At 37.6% G+C, this 18,159-nt stretch overlaps 1 non-coding gene across 1 annotated transcript; it reads left to right on the top strand.

Moving 5' to 3' along the window:
* The first annotated feature begins 1,586 nt into the window (after window positions 1-1,586).
* On the top strand, window positions 1,587-1,692 carry LOC148210948 (small nucleolar RNA R71). Its single transcript, XR_015792054.1, has one exon. It is a non-coding gene; the product is annotated as a small nucleolar RNA R71 (small nucleolar RNA).
* Window positions 1,693-18,159: the final 16,467 nt, after the last annotated feature.

Genomic DNA, 18,159 nt, shown 5'->3' with positions numbered 1-18,159 from the left:
CTCCAGTTGTTAAAAATGGCCTTCCTATAATGATCGTCACCTCAAGATCTGCTTCACAAAACCAAAATTATGAAATCGACGGAAAAAATAAATTTATCGACTTTAACAAGGACATCCTCTATTTTCCCTTCCGGTTTCTTTATGGACCTATCAGGTAGTTGTAAAGTGACAATAATGGGACGAGCTTCTCCTATATCTAACTCTTTAAAGACAGACAGAGACATAAGATTAATGCTTGATCCTAAGTCACACAATGCTCTTCCTAGGTTCTTACCTCCTATTGAGCAAGGAATAGTGAAACTACCTGGGTTCTTACCTCCTATTAAGGCTACCGTCTCATGCTCACCTAACTTCTTACACTTAGATATGACGTCTTTTAAAAACTTGGTGTAGTTAAGCATTTGTTCTAAAGCATCTATGAGAGGTATATTTATATACAACTATTTTAGAATCTCAAAGAACTTCTTAAAATAATTATCCTGATTTTTTTAACTAGCCTTTGGGGGAGAGGTGGAGGAATCTTAATATTACCTACCTGTGGGGTAGTGTTGGGCACTACTTGCTTATCTTTATCTGCCTTTTTACCTTTTTCTTCTGAACTTACGCGTTCTGCTTTCTCTTCTTGTTGTGGATTGGAGGTGGATACAGGAACATGTGTAACTGCATCAGTTTCTTCAGTTGGAAGTGAGGGTCCTTTATAACTTAGTATGCTTCTTGTGATAACCGCCTTACAATGCTCATTTCCCTCACGATCTCGCTTCGGGTTCTCTGTGTGTCCAGACAATGTACCTTGGGGTCTAGATTTTTGGTCATTTGCTATCTGCCCCACTTGCATCTCCAAGTTCCTTATCGCAGCATCAGTTCTTGTCATGAACTCTTTTATTGTAGCTTCACTTCTTGTCATGAATTCTTTCATCATGACCTCCACACTTGCGTTGCTACCACCTTGCTGAATGTTATTTTGAGCTCTTTGCTGATTGTATTGTTGAGGCTGCGATGCTGGTTGAGTTGGAAAACCAAGAGAAGTATAGTTTTACTTGTATTGTTGAGCGGGTGCTTGTGCACTACTACTAGCTACTCCTTGGTTACTCCAAGAAAAGTTTGGATGGTGCCTCCATCCAGAGTTTTAAGTGTTTGAATATGGATTGAAATTCCGCTGGGCACCTTGACCTACATAGAAAATAGAAGCTGGATTAGCTGGACAGTTCTCATACAAGTGGTTATCACCCCAATAGACACAAGATATATCTGAAATTTGTAAAACAGGAGACGGTTCAGGCATTGCCGAAGTGGCGGTTTTGGTTTCCTTCTCCATTGTCAGCTGCTTTAACATATTGTTCATAGCCGTCATTTGGGCTTGCATTGAAGCTACTATGTCTAACTCAAAGACTCAGGCTGATACTTGCTTCTTTGGTAAGGACCTTCCTATTTCGCCTTGGTCATTAATGTCTGTCATCTTGTTTAAGATATCAACGATCTCATTTACCAACTTCTCTAACAATGAGTCATTGGCTGCAGTGTTCAACATCATCCTTGATGAACGATCCAATCCTCTATAGAATTGTTCAATCTGCACACATGCGGGCAATCCATGGCTCGGGCATCTTCTAAGTAACTCCTTAAACGCTCCCAAGCTTCTTGAACTGCTTCATTTTCCTTTTGTCGAAAAGACACAATGTCTTCTCGAAGGTCTGCGTTCCTAGTCAAAGTATGGTACTTTGCCAAAAATTTCTCCGTCAGTTTTGTCCATGTGTTGATAGAATTTGGTTCTAGCACGTTTAGCCAAGTCATTGCACCATCCCTGAGAGAAAAAGGAAACATTTTTAATCTTAGTGCATCCTCAGAGACACCAGGAAGTTGAAATGCATTAGCTATTTCAATAAAGGATTTGAGATGGGAGTAAGGATCTTGGTTAGTCAGTCCTCCAAACTGGCCCATTGTCTGTAACATTTGGAACATGACTGGCTTAAGCTCGAACTGTGCAACTTGGGGTAAAGGATTATTTATCCGTGAATTTAGGTTGTGGAACGCATGAGTGACATAATTCCACATAGCTACATCTCGATTATCTGCTACAAGGATCAGATTATGAACTTCTCCTACTCGGTTTGTTGCTCCTCCACCTGCCATATCTCTGTTCATAGGTGGATTTTATGGAGGTGGAGGATCTTGTGGATTTCTATTCATCTTGATGGTCTGTTCTTCAACTTCTTTCTCTTTTTGATTTTCTCAACCTGTTCTCAACCTGTAGTCACGCCTTATCCTCTTAAGGGCTCTTTCAATCTCTGAATCAAAAGTTAACCAACCATACCTTATGCTCATACACAACTCCCTTAAAGGTTAGATATAAAAATTATGTCTAATGACAGAGGTATGCAACAATCACACATGAAGCAATTCACTTGAAAAGAATATGATTTGAAAACTTAAGTCCCCAGCAACGACGCCAAAAACTTGTTGGGACTTTCTCTACCTTTAAAAATATTAGAGACTTGTGCAAGTGCACATGGTCACAAGTAATACTCGGATGTAATCCAAGGTCGAATCCTCAGGGACTTGTTACTTTTCAAAACAGTTTTTAAGAAGTGAATAGTTCAAATATACAATTGTGATTTAGGAATAAAAAATGTGATAAAATGTTGTCGTTTGGGGTTTTAACTATCAAGCAATTTAATAAAACTCAACCTCCTTGTCTCCTACCTTAGTTTTGATGCAAAACATGGAAGAGACACTATGTTGGGAAAATGCATCAGGCACAATTCCTGACTTTTCTTGGGATTTGAGCTCTACCTTTCACTACCGCTTTTGGTTGCTGCAGAGGCTAGGATAACCTACAATCATATGCCTATGTGTGACTACAATCCTAGAGAATATCTACCAACTCATTTGCATTATGGATTAGAGGGCCTATGCCTAGGACCATATTTTATGCACTTAATCCTAAGTCACATCCCATATTGGTTTCCTATTTTACCTAACTCACGTTTTCCAAGGTTGGGCTTCGGTGTATAAATCAAGTTCCCACTGGCCAAATAGAAAAACGACGTAAAAAGAACTTTTTAGAAACCAACCCAAAAAAGTGTCAAGAGCAATCTGGCCAAAATCCCGAGCATGTTGAAAATCAAATCATTTGACTAAGGCATTCTACAAGGAGGTTGATAACTAATTTAGAACATAATTAAATGAAAGTAAATGCATGAAAACATAAAGTATTTTTCATTGAATTTAAATGAATAAACAAGTCGTACAATGAGTTCTAGCTTGACCCTCTTCTCTCTTGAGAATGAGGGAAGTTGAAACTCGCTAAAGAACTTTAAAAGAACAGAATGAACAAATAGCGGAAGTAAGAACTTGAATTAAAAGCAATAGGAAAGGTAAAAGCGTGAAAAACAAAGAAATGAACAACTAGAAAATAAACATAAACCTTAAAAACGTGTTCTACAACTAGAGAGCAACTAAAAGAAGATGAAATGAAGCTTGGAAGGGATGATTTGCTGATGAATGGATGACTTCCTTTTATAGCACCATAGGTTGGTTGAAACTCCCCTCCATTTTATGTGGAAATGGGTTGATATTCACCTAACCACCTCACTTGGACTTGGACTCACGGTTTTGAACATGTGGGAAATGTCCTCTTTGCTCTTCATTAATCAAAACGTTCGTTTTGACATTTTGTCCTCCAAAAATGTGCCGGGCACAATTCTGTAAAAATAGAATTCTGTTATTTTCTTCCAACTTTGACCGCATTTTTCTCATATTTTCCCTAAAGTACCATAGTTTGACTTTAGGAATATATGGTCCTTTTGGCAAATAATAATGGGAAATGGGTCAAAAACGTGGTTAAACAGGGTTACCAACACATGTTTCTGTAGTAAAAAGCCAACTCTAACACGGACCATGAAACAGTCAATCTTTAGATGTAACGCTGTTAACTAACAGATTGCTATTTCATAGGATGACCAGACAGCTCATTCTCAATCCTGAGTGAGTTATGGACTCCTGCCCGTAAGGGCTCATCCTTTGATCTATATGGGTGGGAGTGGTCCGAGTCGTCGACTCAACATTTCTACCATTTTGGGGACGAGACGGACTGGGGAGATGGGAACATAACTTTATAAAATGGAATTCACTCCTTCTCGACTTTAGAGGAGTAGATGAGTGTTCCCTTTTAGTGCTGACTTCGAGACTTGAACAAGGGGCCCCACCCTCTCACTAGCTCAAGAGGGACTTTCGGTTATTGGTCGAACCTTAATCGGGTTGTTCATTAGAGGATCAGCGGTACTTAAGGTACAAGATGTAACACAGGGGTAAAACGGTAATTTGACCCATCTATGATTACGAACACTCGTGAAGGATTGACTTGCCGCCAATGGTCGATATCCATGGATCCATAAATATTCTATAGTGAGAAGAGTGCAGCTGCGGGTTTTTAGTGGAGTAACCCGTAGTTAACATATGTTGATTAATGTGGTTAATGAGTTTAACCAATTAATCTCGTAACGTTGGATCTTCTGATTTATAGATCCATTAGGTTCCCTAGTTAGCTCGTGTAAAGGGTAATTAAGAACATTAAGTCTTGAAATAATTTTGAATTATTCAAATTTCATTAATGGGAATTTGAGTTAATTGTGTATGACACAATTTAATATTAATGTATGATGATACATTATAAAACTATATATTATGAGAGAATAATATGAATTGGAATAATATTAAAACTATAGGTTAATGTTTAATGTGAATTAGATTCACATTAAATACCATAGGTTAAAGTTTAATGTGAATTAGATTCATATTAAATACCATAGGTTATGAGGGATAGGTATATTTGAATGTGATTCAAATATTAATTAAATTAAACGTGATTTAATTAAATTATGTTTATTTAATTAATTAAATAAGATTTTATTAATTATTAATTAAATTAAAATAGGTTTTAATTTAATTAATTATTTAATTTATTTATTAAATGAAATATAATTAAATAAATAAATAATATATATATATTGTTAATTCTGGTAAATACCATAATTAACAACCACCATTCCCCACCAAAATTGCTGGGAAATGGTGAGGTGGAGAGTCTCTCCTTTCTCTTTCTTTGTTAAATACATATAACGTATGTGTTTTTGTAGGTGGATTTTCCTGGAAATCAAATCTCTCTCTCAAGAATCATATTCCTTGTGTTTTCCTTTTTTGTTCCAAGTAGAAAGGATCACACGATCCCGTTCTTGATCCTAAAGAGGATAGCAAGGAAATGTGGTGGTAGTGTCCAACGTTTGAGCGTTTGTTCGTGTGAAACAAAATTCGGATTCGAGGAAGAAGTTATCTTCAACGGTCGACAAACGTAAGTTATTTTCTTCCTCCCGTTAGGCTTAACCTCATTTAAATATATAATGGTTCTATTTTTTTTATAACCGGTATTGTTTCGTTCCTAATCGAAGTTGAATCACAAGCGATAAATCGCTTCCACTTGGGATTCAATCACTTCAAGTATATGTGCATGCCGACGTGTAGGGTCCTTCGAGTGTAGCAACCAATGGAGTGGGGTTAGATACTTCTTATCCATCATAGATGATTGTACTAGAAAGACGTGGGTTTATGTCCTTAAGAATAAATCTGACACTTTTAGTAAATTTTTAGAATGAGTAACACTCATAGAGAACCAAACTAACTTTAGATTTAAACAGCTTAGAACTGATAATATAGAGTTTTGTAACCATGAATTTAATGACTTCTGTAAGTCTAAGGGAATAGCTAGGCACTTGACCGTTGTAGGCACACCCCAAAAAAATGGGGCTACATAAAGAATAAACCGAACCATAGAACACCCCAAGAGCTTTGGCAAGGTAGTCCCTCGGATCTATGACACATGAAAGTCTTTCGATGTCTAGCATATGCTTATTCAAAAGAGGGTAAGTTAGATCCAAGGGCTAAGAAATGTGTTTTTCTAGGATATCCTGAAGGTGTTAAAGGATATAAGTTATGGTGTCTAGAACCAATTAATAGTGCCAAAATCCTAATAAGTAGAGATGTTGTCTTTGATGAGGGAAAAATAGGATATAGAAGAAAAACCGAGTCTATACCAAATGACCTTACTAGTAACACTGAAACTTTTTTAGTGTCATCTCCCCTAGCTACTTCCCAACCTAATAAAGTAGATGAACCTAGTATAGAATCTAAGAATCCACCATCTACTTTACATGATTCACCTATCCAAGAAGTAGTGGAAGAGGAGGAAGTAGAAGTTAACCAAAATCTAGAAAATTACCAATTAGCTAGGAATAGGGAAAGAAGAACCATTGTAGCTCCCTCTAGGTATGAGTATGCAGACCTTACTTCCTATGTCATAGTAACTGCAAATGAATTTGTTAATCAAGAACCACAAACCTTTAATGAGGTCATAAGTGGTGAAAACAAAGATAAATGGTGGGCCATCATAAGGGAAGAGTATGATTCTCTCGTAAGGAATCAAACTCAAGTTCTTGTTAACAAGCTGGTATATGCTAAAACAATAGGTTACAAGTGGATTTATAAGGTTAGGAGAACCCTTTATAAAATAACAAACCCCGATACAAGGCTAGGTTAGTTACAAAGGGTTTACCTAAATGAAGGGTGTAATTTATGATGAAGTGTTCTCCTCTGTTGTAAGACACACCTCTATTATAATACTGCTTGTTTTTGTTGCTCACTTTGATTTTGAGCTAGATGGATGTTAAGACAGCTTTCTTGCATGGTGAGCTTGAAGAGATCATCTACATGTACCAACCTCCAGGATTTGAAGCTCCCAAACAAGAGAAAAAGACATGTCTTCTTACAAGATCTTTATATGGCTTAAAGCAATCACCACGTCAACGGTATAAAAGGTTTGATTCATATATGTTATCCATTGAGTTCAGTAGAAGCAAGTATGATAGTTGTGTTTACTTTAGAAAGGTCTCTGATGTTAATATTATCTACTTACTTCTCTATGTTGATGGCATGTTAATTGCTTGTAAGTCCATGCATGAACTTAACAAGTTGTTAGGTCTTTTAAATAAAGAGTTTGACATGAAAGACTTAGGCAATGCTAGGAGAATATTAGGAACAAATATAATAAGGGATTGAAAAGAAAATAAATTGTATTTGTTTCAATCTGAGTATGTTCAAATGTTAATCAAAATATTAAACATGCATGATAGTAAGAAGGTCAATGTTCTTTTTGGAAAGCATTTCAAGTTTTCTGTTGATGATTCTCCCAAATCCCCTAATGAAATAGAAGAGATGCATGATATTTCATATGCTATTACTATTAGGAGTTTAATGTATGCTATGGTTTAAATTAGACTTGACCTTGCACATCCACTTCGTGTTGTTAGTAGATTTCTTGCTAATTCTGGTAAACAACATTGGAATGATGTAAACTTGATAGTTAGATATCTTGCATGTAATACTGATTCATGCCTTGCTTATGGTGGAGCTAGTACAATTGATTGCAACAGTGTAGGGATATAAATTATGGGTATGTTGATTTTGTTAAAGATTTTTGGTTGTACAGTAAGTTGGAAATCTAGTTTACAGTCTATAGCTGCATTATCTACAACTGAATCTAAATATATTGCACTTGCTGAAACTGTGGAAGAGTCTTTATGGCTTAAGGGTATTGTGTCTGAATTATATTGTAGTGACAATGTCTCTAACTGTTTTCTGTGATAGTAAAAGTACACTACACTTATCTAAGAATTACTCTCACCATGAAAGAACTAAACACATTGATGTTTGTTATCATTTTGTTAGAGATGTAATAAATGATGGTTTAGTTTTTTTTAAGAAGGTTAATTTGAAGTTAATGCTACTGATATATATATTAAAACATTACCATGTGATAAGTTTAACCTTCGTGTGAGATTGTTGCGGCTCGATAAGGGGTGATTGAAATAGGTTGATTGTTTTTGGTAGAAAGCTCCATGGAGTTGGTTTCCTGATAAATATAAATCAAAGTGGAGATTGTTATAAACTGAGGTTGTTTTAAATTAATCAATTTAATTTAGCATTTCATTAAGTCTAATGGTTTATTCGAATAATTCTTACTTATGCTAAATTAGTCTTATACGTTTTTAGTATTCTTGCTACCAAATTTAATTATGTTGTTTGATTAGTTTGTTGGGTCAAATCAAGGTAATCCCAATCCTATTCCCCTTACCTTACCCATTTACTCATTTACTATAAGGTTTATTTTGTTATTTTACCTAATGTTTTTATGTGTGTTTTAAGTGGCCATAATAAGCATCCTTATAAGTGTTTCATTGAGGAGAAAAAAAAACCCAAGCCACCACATTTGCAAGAAAGGTTTGAGAGAGAAATAGGAGTTAACCACCCGTCGCAGCCATCGTCATGTGCTTGCCGTCGCTGCCGTGAGTGTCACTGCCACTATCAAAGATCACTTCAGCCGCCGACATTGTGGGAGCAGTTGCTAAATATCGTGGGTGTTTGTCGTTCGGCGTGGAGGAGCAATTTTGTCTTGGGTTTTTGAAACCGTTCAAAAAAGGTCTCGGAGAAAGAGTTATCCACCATCATACTATAACCGTGAGGGGCAGATCTGTTTGGTACGAGTGGTGTTGAGGCTGAAGGAATGTGAATCCCATAGTGGAAGCAGTAGAATGCGTTATTGAATTTCTTTTGAAATTTAAAACATAGAAAAAAAACATGGAAGAATGTTGGATTTTACCTTTGAAGACTCTTTTTCGTGTAAACCCAACGAGCCAACACTACTTGATCTTTCTCGCTAAGTCTCTTGGTCAAGAATCCGGATTGTGGGATCCAATTCCAAGGGATTGAGAGAGTATGAGAGTTGAGAGATTTTTAGCGTCCCTTTAAGGTTAAGTTTCGTGATATATTTATAGAGAGAAAATCCTAAGACCATCAGGACATCTTATCCTTTTGGATATAGGATATCTTCTCCTGAATCTAGGTGAAATCCCAAGACCATCAGGATATCTTTTTTTGGAATTCAAAATGTAGAAAATAGAGATTTTTCTGATCCATAACATTAGTCCCCATTCTCAAAATACATAGTATCAATCCTTCACGAGTGCTCGTAACTCTAGTTGGGTCAAATTACCGTTTTACCCTAGAGTTACATCTTGTTCCTTAAATACTACTGCTCTTCTAATGAACAACCCGGTTATGGTCCGACTAATAACCGAAAGTCCCTATCGAGCCAGTGAGAGGCTGCGGCCCCTTATTCAAATCCCAGAGTCAGCATGTAAGGAAACACTCATCTACCTCCCTAAAGTCGGGATTAAATGAATTCCATATTGCATAGTTATGTTCCCAACTCCCCACTCGGTCTCGTCCCCAAAATGGTAGGATTATTGAGTCGGCAACCGAGGCCACTCTCACCCATACAAATCGAAGGACGATTCCTTATAGGTAGGAGTCCATAACTCGCTCAGGATTAAGATCGAGTTACCTGGTCATCCTATGAGATAACAATCTATTGACTAATGGTGTTAGAGCCAATGATTAATTATTTCGTGGTCAGGTATTACACACTCATTGTATAGGATATTCCCACTCGCATGTCTCTACATGAATGACCTTGATAAAGTCGTTTGAAACTAATACTATTAAAGCAGGTCGTATCCAAAGTGCTATCAGGATAAGGTACCCAACCTTATCCATGTACTATAGACCATTTAGGTTATTACTGGAATATTATTCACTTGTATATCAAATATATACTCTACATATACCGTATATCAAATATATATACTATATATTAAATATATACTCTATATCGAATATATATTGTTCCAAACTTGTGTATCGAATATATACTGTATATCAATATATACATTGTATATTAAATATATATTGTATATCAAATATATATTGTTTCAATTACATTAAATAACCTTGGATATTGGTTTTGGAATACGAGTAATGCAAAGAAATAATAAAATAAATTTTATTAATAATAAATAAAATGTTTACAAATTACAAACTCACGAGCTGAGGGCACTAAACCCAACAGAGGCATGGGTGTTCAAGATCTAGCAAGATCTTAATCGAAAAATGATTCTGGGTTCGTGTCGTTGGGTGTTCTTTGTTGGGTTCGAAGATCGGTGCAAATGGGGATCTACAAAAGTTTTATTTCCCTGTTCTCCTTATTTGTCTTGCGCAATTACTATTGTGTGTAATATTGTATATTTCGATTCTTAATAATATTGACTCTCGAGGGTGTCATCCTTGCAAGTGGATGTAGGTCTTAACGGACTGAACTACTATAAATCTCGTGTTATCTGTTGCATATACTGATTTTTTTTTCTATTTCTATTCCGTCTAACATTGTAAATTGTTGAAAATTGTTTGTATACTTACTGTTTTGACTAAATAATTGTTGGAAAATTATTGGATTGTTCTTGGGTCAATAACAGTTCGTCTATCCATCCTTAGTTGATTAACACAACTGACATCATTCTTGATTAAGGTTGGGTTACAGTTTCGAACATGTCATTGTTAATTCAACAAATCAACCCAACGCTTGACTTTCGTAACATAAGTTTGACATCGGTGAGTAACGAACTATCGAGCTAAAGCTATTCCGCAATTAAGTTGTTGACAACTAACCAGCAATGTTCAAAAAGTAACTGCATAACCGTTCTCCATCCTCTATGCCTATTTTACGCCAAGAACTTTTGAAGTAACCATAAGTTTGAGTTCACGACTCAAACAATTATTTGATTTTCAAATAAATAGCTGAAAATTAGATGAAAGAGGAATACAAAATTTTTTAATTTAGATTATCAATATTGAATCTTATGCCGACAAGAGTTTCAGATTGCTAACTCCATGTTTTGTAGGATCTTCACTATATTTGTGTGTTCTTAGAAACTTGGTGTTTTGATCAAATTTTTTGGTTGAAACATTTGGCGTCGTCTGTGGGAAACTTTAGAGTTTTTGGAAGTGCCAACAAATTCTTATCCCTGAGTTAAATCAAAGATTTTTCCTAAGGCAGACAACATCGCTCAAGAATCTAGTGTTGATGTGAGCCGTTCTTCGAACCGTACTAGGATGCGAAGAAGGGAACGCCCGCAAGAAGAATGGAACAAGAATTAATAGGCCTAAGGGCTCAATTGAATAATATCAGGGCTGAATTAGGCGGAGTTGCCCATTTGCGTGTGGAAATAGTAGAATTGACTATGACTTTATGTAAAGGTTAAGCACCTACAATGACCAGAGACATACCATAGCCATCGATACGATGCCAGGTGATAGTCGAGGAAGATATAACCTGACAATCACTAGTTTACAAAGACCTTGCAAGAGGGAAGGCACCAGTGGTCGATGGGCAAGGAAACCCTAAAGAAGAAAGGCTGCGACGGAGACTTAGTGAGTGCTTTAGCTTAGGATTGATTAGCGAGCACCCAAGAGGCAAACCACGTAGAACGACTACAGATCCCCAAAGGGACCTTTGTGATTGCTTGCTACGAACATTACAGATGACTTGCGACAAACTCTAAATGACAAAGCTAGAGATCGGTAGACTACACAACAAACATCGGTGCACCAAACGCCAACGTTGAACCCTCGCACGGTAGATGCCCAATTGAATTTTCCAGCGTCAGGACTGATAGGATGTGAATCCCGGAGCAGAAGCGGATCTTTGTTCATCAATTTTGAGAAAACAAAATCAAAGGTGTAAAAATGAAAATACAGGGAAAAATGTTTTCCCTTACCTTTGAAGAACTCTTCTTCAATGATTCAATCTCCCGAACACCACCAAATGATCTTCCGTGCTATCCTCTGGGTACCAAGATCGTGCTTGTGGGAGCGATCGTTTTCAACAATAGAGATTGAGAGTGTTTGAGAGATAATTATCCTTGGAGTTCTTCTGTTTTTCTTGTTCTGTTTTTCGAGTAGAACAGTTCTACATCCAAAACAAAACCAAAATGACGTGGGGAGTTACTCCACGTCATTAAACTACCCACTCCCTGCTAAAATGCACGGGAGTTAATAATTATTTAACATTTAATTAAATATCTCATATTTAATTAAATCGTATTCTCTCTTGTATAACCTATAGATTTAATGTACATCTTATGTGCATTAATTTTTAACCTATAGTTTTAATATGAATCACATTCATATTAATTTTATTTGAATCTCATTCAAATAATTTCTCTCATAATATATAGTTTTAATTTAGAATTAACTATATATTATAATGTATCAATATACATATATTCCCTTGAGCAATTTGAACAGTTCAAATTCTTCCAAAAGCTTGATCCTCGTTTTACCCGTTATGAGCTAGCAAGGGGACCTAATGGACCTACAGATCAGAAGCTTCAACGATACGAGATTAATCGGTCAAACTCATTGACCAAGTTAATCAACATTCGTTAACTACGGGTCACTCCACTAAAGACCCGCAGTTGCACTCTTCTCACTGCATAATGTTTTCGTGTCCATGGATATATGACCATTAATGACAAGTCAATCCTTTACGAGTGCTCGTAACTCAAGCTAGGTCAAATTACCGTTTTACCCTTGAGTTACATCTTGCTCCTTAAATACCACTGCTCTTCTTATGAACAACCCGGTTATGGTCCGACCAATAACCGGACATCCCTCTCGGGCCAGTGAGAGAGTGGGGCCCCTTGTGCAAATCCCGGAGTTAGTAATTAAGAGAACACTCATCTACTCCCCTAAAGTTGGGGAGGAGTGAATTTCATCTTGTGAAGTTATGTTCCCAGCTCCCCACTCGGTCTCGTCCCCAAAATGGTAGGAATATTGAGTCGGCAACTCGAGCCACTCTCACCCCATACAGATCAAAGTACGAGCCCTCACGGACAAGAGTCCATAACTTACTCAAGATTGAGAATGAATTGTTTGGTCATCCTATGAAATAGCAATCTATTAGTCAACGACGTTACATCTAAAGATTGGTTATTTCATAGTTCGGTCTTATACAAACTCAGTGTATAGGATACCCCCACTCGCATGTCTCCACACGAACGACCTCCATCGAGTCGTCTGTAACATTTACAAAGTGGGTTGTATCCATAGTGTTGCCACTACAAGGTACCCAACCTTATCCATATACATAGACCCTTTAGGTTATTCACGAGATATTATCCACTTGTATATCAAGAGTATATAAAATATATACCTCGTATATCAGGGGTATATCAATTATATACCCAGTATATCAAATATATACCCAATATATATAATGTCCCGGTTAAATGATAATAACCTTGGATGTTTAGTTTATTGGATTTTGGACGATGCAATGCTTTGAATTCAACAACAAATTTATTGAATTTACATTTGTTTTTACATAAATACAAACAACGAGTTTAGGGCAACACACCCAACAAACTTCCACTTGAACTAAACTCAAGTGGGATGTACATTATCATAAAGCAAAGGGAAAATACAATAAACTAGGGCAGACAGTATACCCATTACATTTCTCCCACTTGCCTTAGACTAATCATACAAAGCTCGTAAACCTAGACTTTCTAGATGGCCCTCAAACACTTTAGCCATGAGTGCTTTCGTAAAAGGATCAATAATGTTGTGCTCCGAAGCGATCTTTGTGACGATCACATCTCCTCGTTACACTATCTCCCGTATAAGGTTGTACTTCTTTTCGATGTGTTTGCCTATCTTGTGGCTTCGAGGTTGCTTAAAATATTTGCCACAGCACCACTATTATCACAATAAAGTATGATGGGCAAGTTCATGTTTGGAACGACTTCCAAATCTGTTAAGAACTTTCTCAGCCAAACAGCCTATTTTGCTGCTTCACAAGCTGCAACGTACTCAGCCTCCATGGTAGAGTCTGCGATGCATCCTTGTTTGACGCTTTGCCAAACTACCGCTCCTCCGTTAAGAGTGAATACTGACCCCGACGTAGATTTTCTTGAATCCTTGTCTGTTTGGAAGTCAGAATTAGTGTATCATGTAAGGATCAAATCCTTAAAGCCATACACGAGCTTGTAGTCCCTGGTTCTCCTAAGATACTTGAGGATTCCCTTAATAGTAGTCTAGTGATCATATCCTGGGTTGGATTGGTACCTACTGACCATCCCTACTGCATAGAAAATGTCAGGCCTAGTGCACAACATAGCATACATCAGGCTGCCCACTGCTGAAGCATAGGGTATACGCTCATATCCTCAACCTCTTGAGGTGTCTCAGGACATTGTTCCTTAGACAAATGAATTCCATGTCTGGACGGTAATAAAAATTCCTTGAAATTCTGCATCGAATATCGAACAAGCTAAGCATCTTGTCGACATAAGTTGCTTGAGACAGGGCTAATGTTTTGTTCTTGCGATCCCTTAGAATTTGGATGCTAAGAACATATTGAGCTTCTCCCAAATACTTTATTTGAAACCCAGTTGATAGCCACTTCTTTATGTCAGTGCGGTATCCTACATCATTCTCAATTAGTAGGATATCATCCACATACAACACTAATAAAGCTACAGTGTTGTTGACGATCTTCTTGTATACACAAGGCTCATCAATGTTTTTGTCAAAACCATAAGATTTGAGCGCAGTATCAAACCTTATGTTCCAAGATCGAGATGCTTGTTTCAGTCCATATATGGACCGTTTAAGCTTGCAAACCTTTTGCTCTTGACCTTGTGTTATGAACCCTTCGCGTTGAGACATATAAATACTTTCTTCAAGATTGCCATTCAGAAAAGCAGTCTTGACGTCCATTTGCCATATCTCATAGTCATAATATGTGGCAATGGACAAAAGTATTTTGATGGACTTAAGCATAGCTACAGGGGAAAAGGTTTCTTCATAGTCCACCTTTTCCCTTTATGTGTAGCATTTTGCCACAAGTCTCGCCTTATAGGTTTGTACCTTCCTTCGATGTCTCGTTTTCGCTTATTGATCCATTTGCACCCTATGGGTTTTACCCCGTCGGGTTGATCTACAAGTTCCCAAACGGAATTGAAGTACATCAACTCCATTTCCAGGTCTATTGCCTTAACCCATTTGTCCTTGTCAGTATCTTCCATTGCCTTTTTGTAGGTCAATGGATCATCGACGCTGTCATCAGGTATGACAACTTGGGTTTTAGTTAAACCCACGTAGCGGTCAGGTTGTGACAAAATTCTCCCACTATGTCGAGGCACCCTCAATACTTGAGGTAGATGTGACTAACGTCATGTACTAGCTTCATCAACAACTCTTGTTGTAGTGCCAGTTTGATCAATAACTCTTGTTGACGTGTTTGTAGCCTCTTCGGAAATCTCGTTAATCACTACCTTACTCCGTGGTTTATGATCTCGAACGTGGTCTTCTTCCAAGAAAGTGGCATTTGTCGATACAAACACTTTGTTTTCTTGAGGAATGAAGAATAGACCACCTCTTGTCTATTTAGGATAACCTACGAATAGGCATACTTTTGAACGAGGTTCCAGTTTCTTTGGGTTAGTCATGAGCACGTGTGTCGGGCATCCTCAAATGCGGAAGTGACGTAAACTAGCTTTACGACCCTTTGATAGCTCAAAGGGTGTTTCAGAAACACTCTTTGATGAAACTACGTTCAAAATGTAAACTGCAATCTCCACTACGTAACCCCAAAACGAGTTAGGCAACTGAGCATAGCTCATCATTGATCCAACCATGTTCAACAAAACCACAAGGTTCTGTTTCTCCTTTCTAATACACCGTTTTGTTGAGGTGTACCAGGGGCTAAGAGTTGGGACGTGATTTCATGTTCTATTATATAGTCCTGGAATCTCAAGTCCATATATTCTCCACCCCGATCAGATCGAAGTGTTTTAATGGTTTTACCTAATTTATTTTCAACTTCAGTCTTGTACTCCTTGAACTTTTCAAGGGCTTCAGACTTATGTTGCATTAGGTATAAATAACCATACCTTGAATAATCATCTATAAAAGAGATGAAGTATTCATACCCTCCTCGAGCTTTAACATTCATCGGACCACAAAAGTCTGAATGTATAAGTTCTAAAAGCTCTTTGGCTCTATAACCTTTTCCAGTAAAAGGTCTTTTAGTCATCTTGCCTTCAAGACAAGACTCACATGGTGGTAAAGAATTGTCTTCTAACTTACTTAGAATGTCATTCTTAACCAACCTCCCAATCCTATTGAGATTAATGTGACCTAATCTTAAGTGCCAAAGATAGGTATTTTCTTTTTGAGAAACATTTTGCCTTTTATTTTTAGTTTTAGCATTTTTAAACAACTCAATATTTAAAACTGCTTTAGTTATGGTTGGTCTTAGCACATACAAGTTGTTTTCAAGTAAGGCAGAACAAATATTGACACTATGAAATGAACGCTTCATTTAAATTAAAAGAAATGAAATATAAATGTTCTAACAAACAAGAAACTGAAAGTAAGTTCCTTTTAATTTTAGGAACTATGTACACATTATCTAATAATATATATATATTCTTGCTTGTAAACAACTTGAGCTCCCCTACCGCCATAACTGAGACGACCTCTCCCGTTCCGACCTTGAGAGTCATCTCTCCGGCGTCAAGCTGCCTCTAGGAACTAATTCCCTGAAACAAAGAACAAACGTGATTAGTGGCTTCTAAATCCAATATCCAGGCGGAGTCATCGTTCTCCACTAAACATGTTTCCAAAACAAGTAAATCATATTTACCTTAGTTGGCTTTCTTCTTTTTGGCCAAGTATTTTGGGCAGTTGCGTTTCCAATGCCCGTCCATGTTGCAATGGAAACACTTTCCTTTCTCTGCAACCTTGGCCTTTCCTTTATTGGCAGTGGAAACAGTGGGGTCAGGTCTAGGCCCCTTACCAGTGGCCTTCTTCTTCTTGAAAGTCTTACTTCCAGAAGAGGATGGCATAGACTTGGCTCCAGAGGTGGAACCTCGGTGGAACTTTTTCGAGGTGGCAACGTTTACCTCCCCTTCCTGTCCCTTATTTTTCATAAGAGACTGGTAAGTCTGTAGCTCATTTAAGAGCGTGGTAAGAGTGTACTCTAGCTTATTCATAACCGCATTGCTACGGAATGGCAGGAAACTCTTTGGAAGAGATTACAAAATGAAGCTAACCTGACTCTGCTCGTCTATGACAGCCCCGTTCGACTTTGCCACGTTGAAGTGGACCATCAGGTTGAGAACGTGTTCTCGCACTGAGGAGCCCCCCTTCATGCGGGAGTTGTAAATGAACTTAAGGACTTCATGTCGAGCCTATGAGAACGGTTGTCCAAACATGCTCTGTAGTGAGTCCATGATCTCCTTAGCAGTGACCGTGTCCTCGTGCTTTTTAGCAAGCACATCAGATATGCTGGCCAAGATGTAGACCTTGGCCTTGTCATTGGCCTTGAACCATCTGTCATAAACGTTGCGCACCGCCACAGTGGCGTTAGGCGCAAGAGCTTGAGGACAATCCTCTTGCAAGACGAACCTAAGATCATCTATCACGAGAATAGTGTTTGGATTCGATTTCCCTTATTTGTAATTCTCGCCGTTAAGTTTTTGCGTGGCTAGGGGTGCAATAATAGAAGTAGACATGCTGAAAGTAAAAAACAAACTTCTATGTTAGTTTCATGCATTAGCCTTTAAACCCAATCATATTTTAGCAAAAGTAATTAAGTACCATAACAAAATTGTTTTGCAACGACGCTTCTGTGATTTAGAACAATAGCTACCGTAGGGCAGACAGCTACTCTTTCCCTGAATTGAGACGTTCTGGACTAAATTTTACACCAGAATAACTTTTATTCCTATAAACTTTAGTCATTGTTTATTTGATCAAGAAATTACTAACTAACTTAACAACTCCCATAAGTGTGACTCATCATTTTCGGACCTCAGAGGTCCGCACCCATAACCCCACCATAGGGAAGGAAAATATTGGAGCAAAACCTAAGAGACCCTTATCCATTTCTAGAGTTTGTCTTGGTTTTGATTCCATACAATGAACCCTCCGTAGGGGTGGTCGCTCTAGGACGACACGCAGGTCATGTATGAAACCTGTAAAGGCCCAGATTTATGGCACGGTTCACAAAGTAACGGTCCTATAAAGCTTACTGAACCTTCCCGAGTAAAGTGATGAAAAGTAATGTTCCTCTAATGCAACATAAAAAAATGGAGATACGCAATAATAGAATAACTAGGAGATAAACCCCGCCTCAGTGGTCAGGTC

Source organism: Momordica charantia, assembly GCF_013281855.1.
Source record: "Momordica charantia cultivar OHB3-1 chromosome 6 unlocalized genomic scaffold, Mcharantia_2.0 BLBB01000006.1, whole genome shotgun sequence".
NCBI classification, from domain to species: Eukaryota; Viridiplantae; Streptophyta; class Magnoliopsida; order Cucurbitales; family Cucurbitaceae; genus Momordica; species Momordica charantia.
The sequence above is the reverse complement of the archived record's forward strand: the minus strand, read 5'-3'. Positions and strand labels throughout refer to the sequence as shown.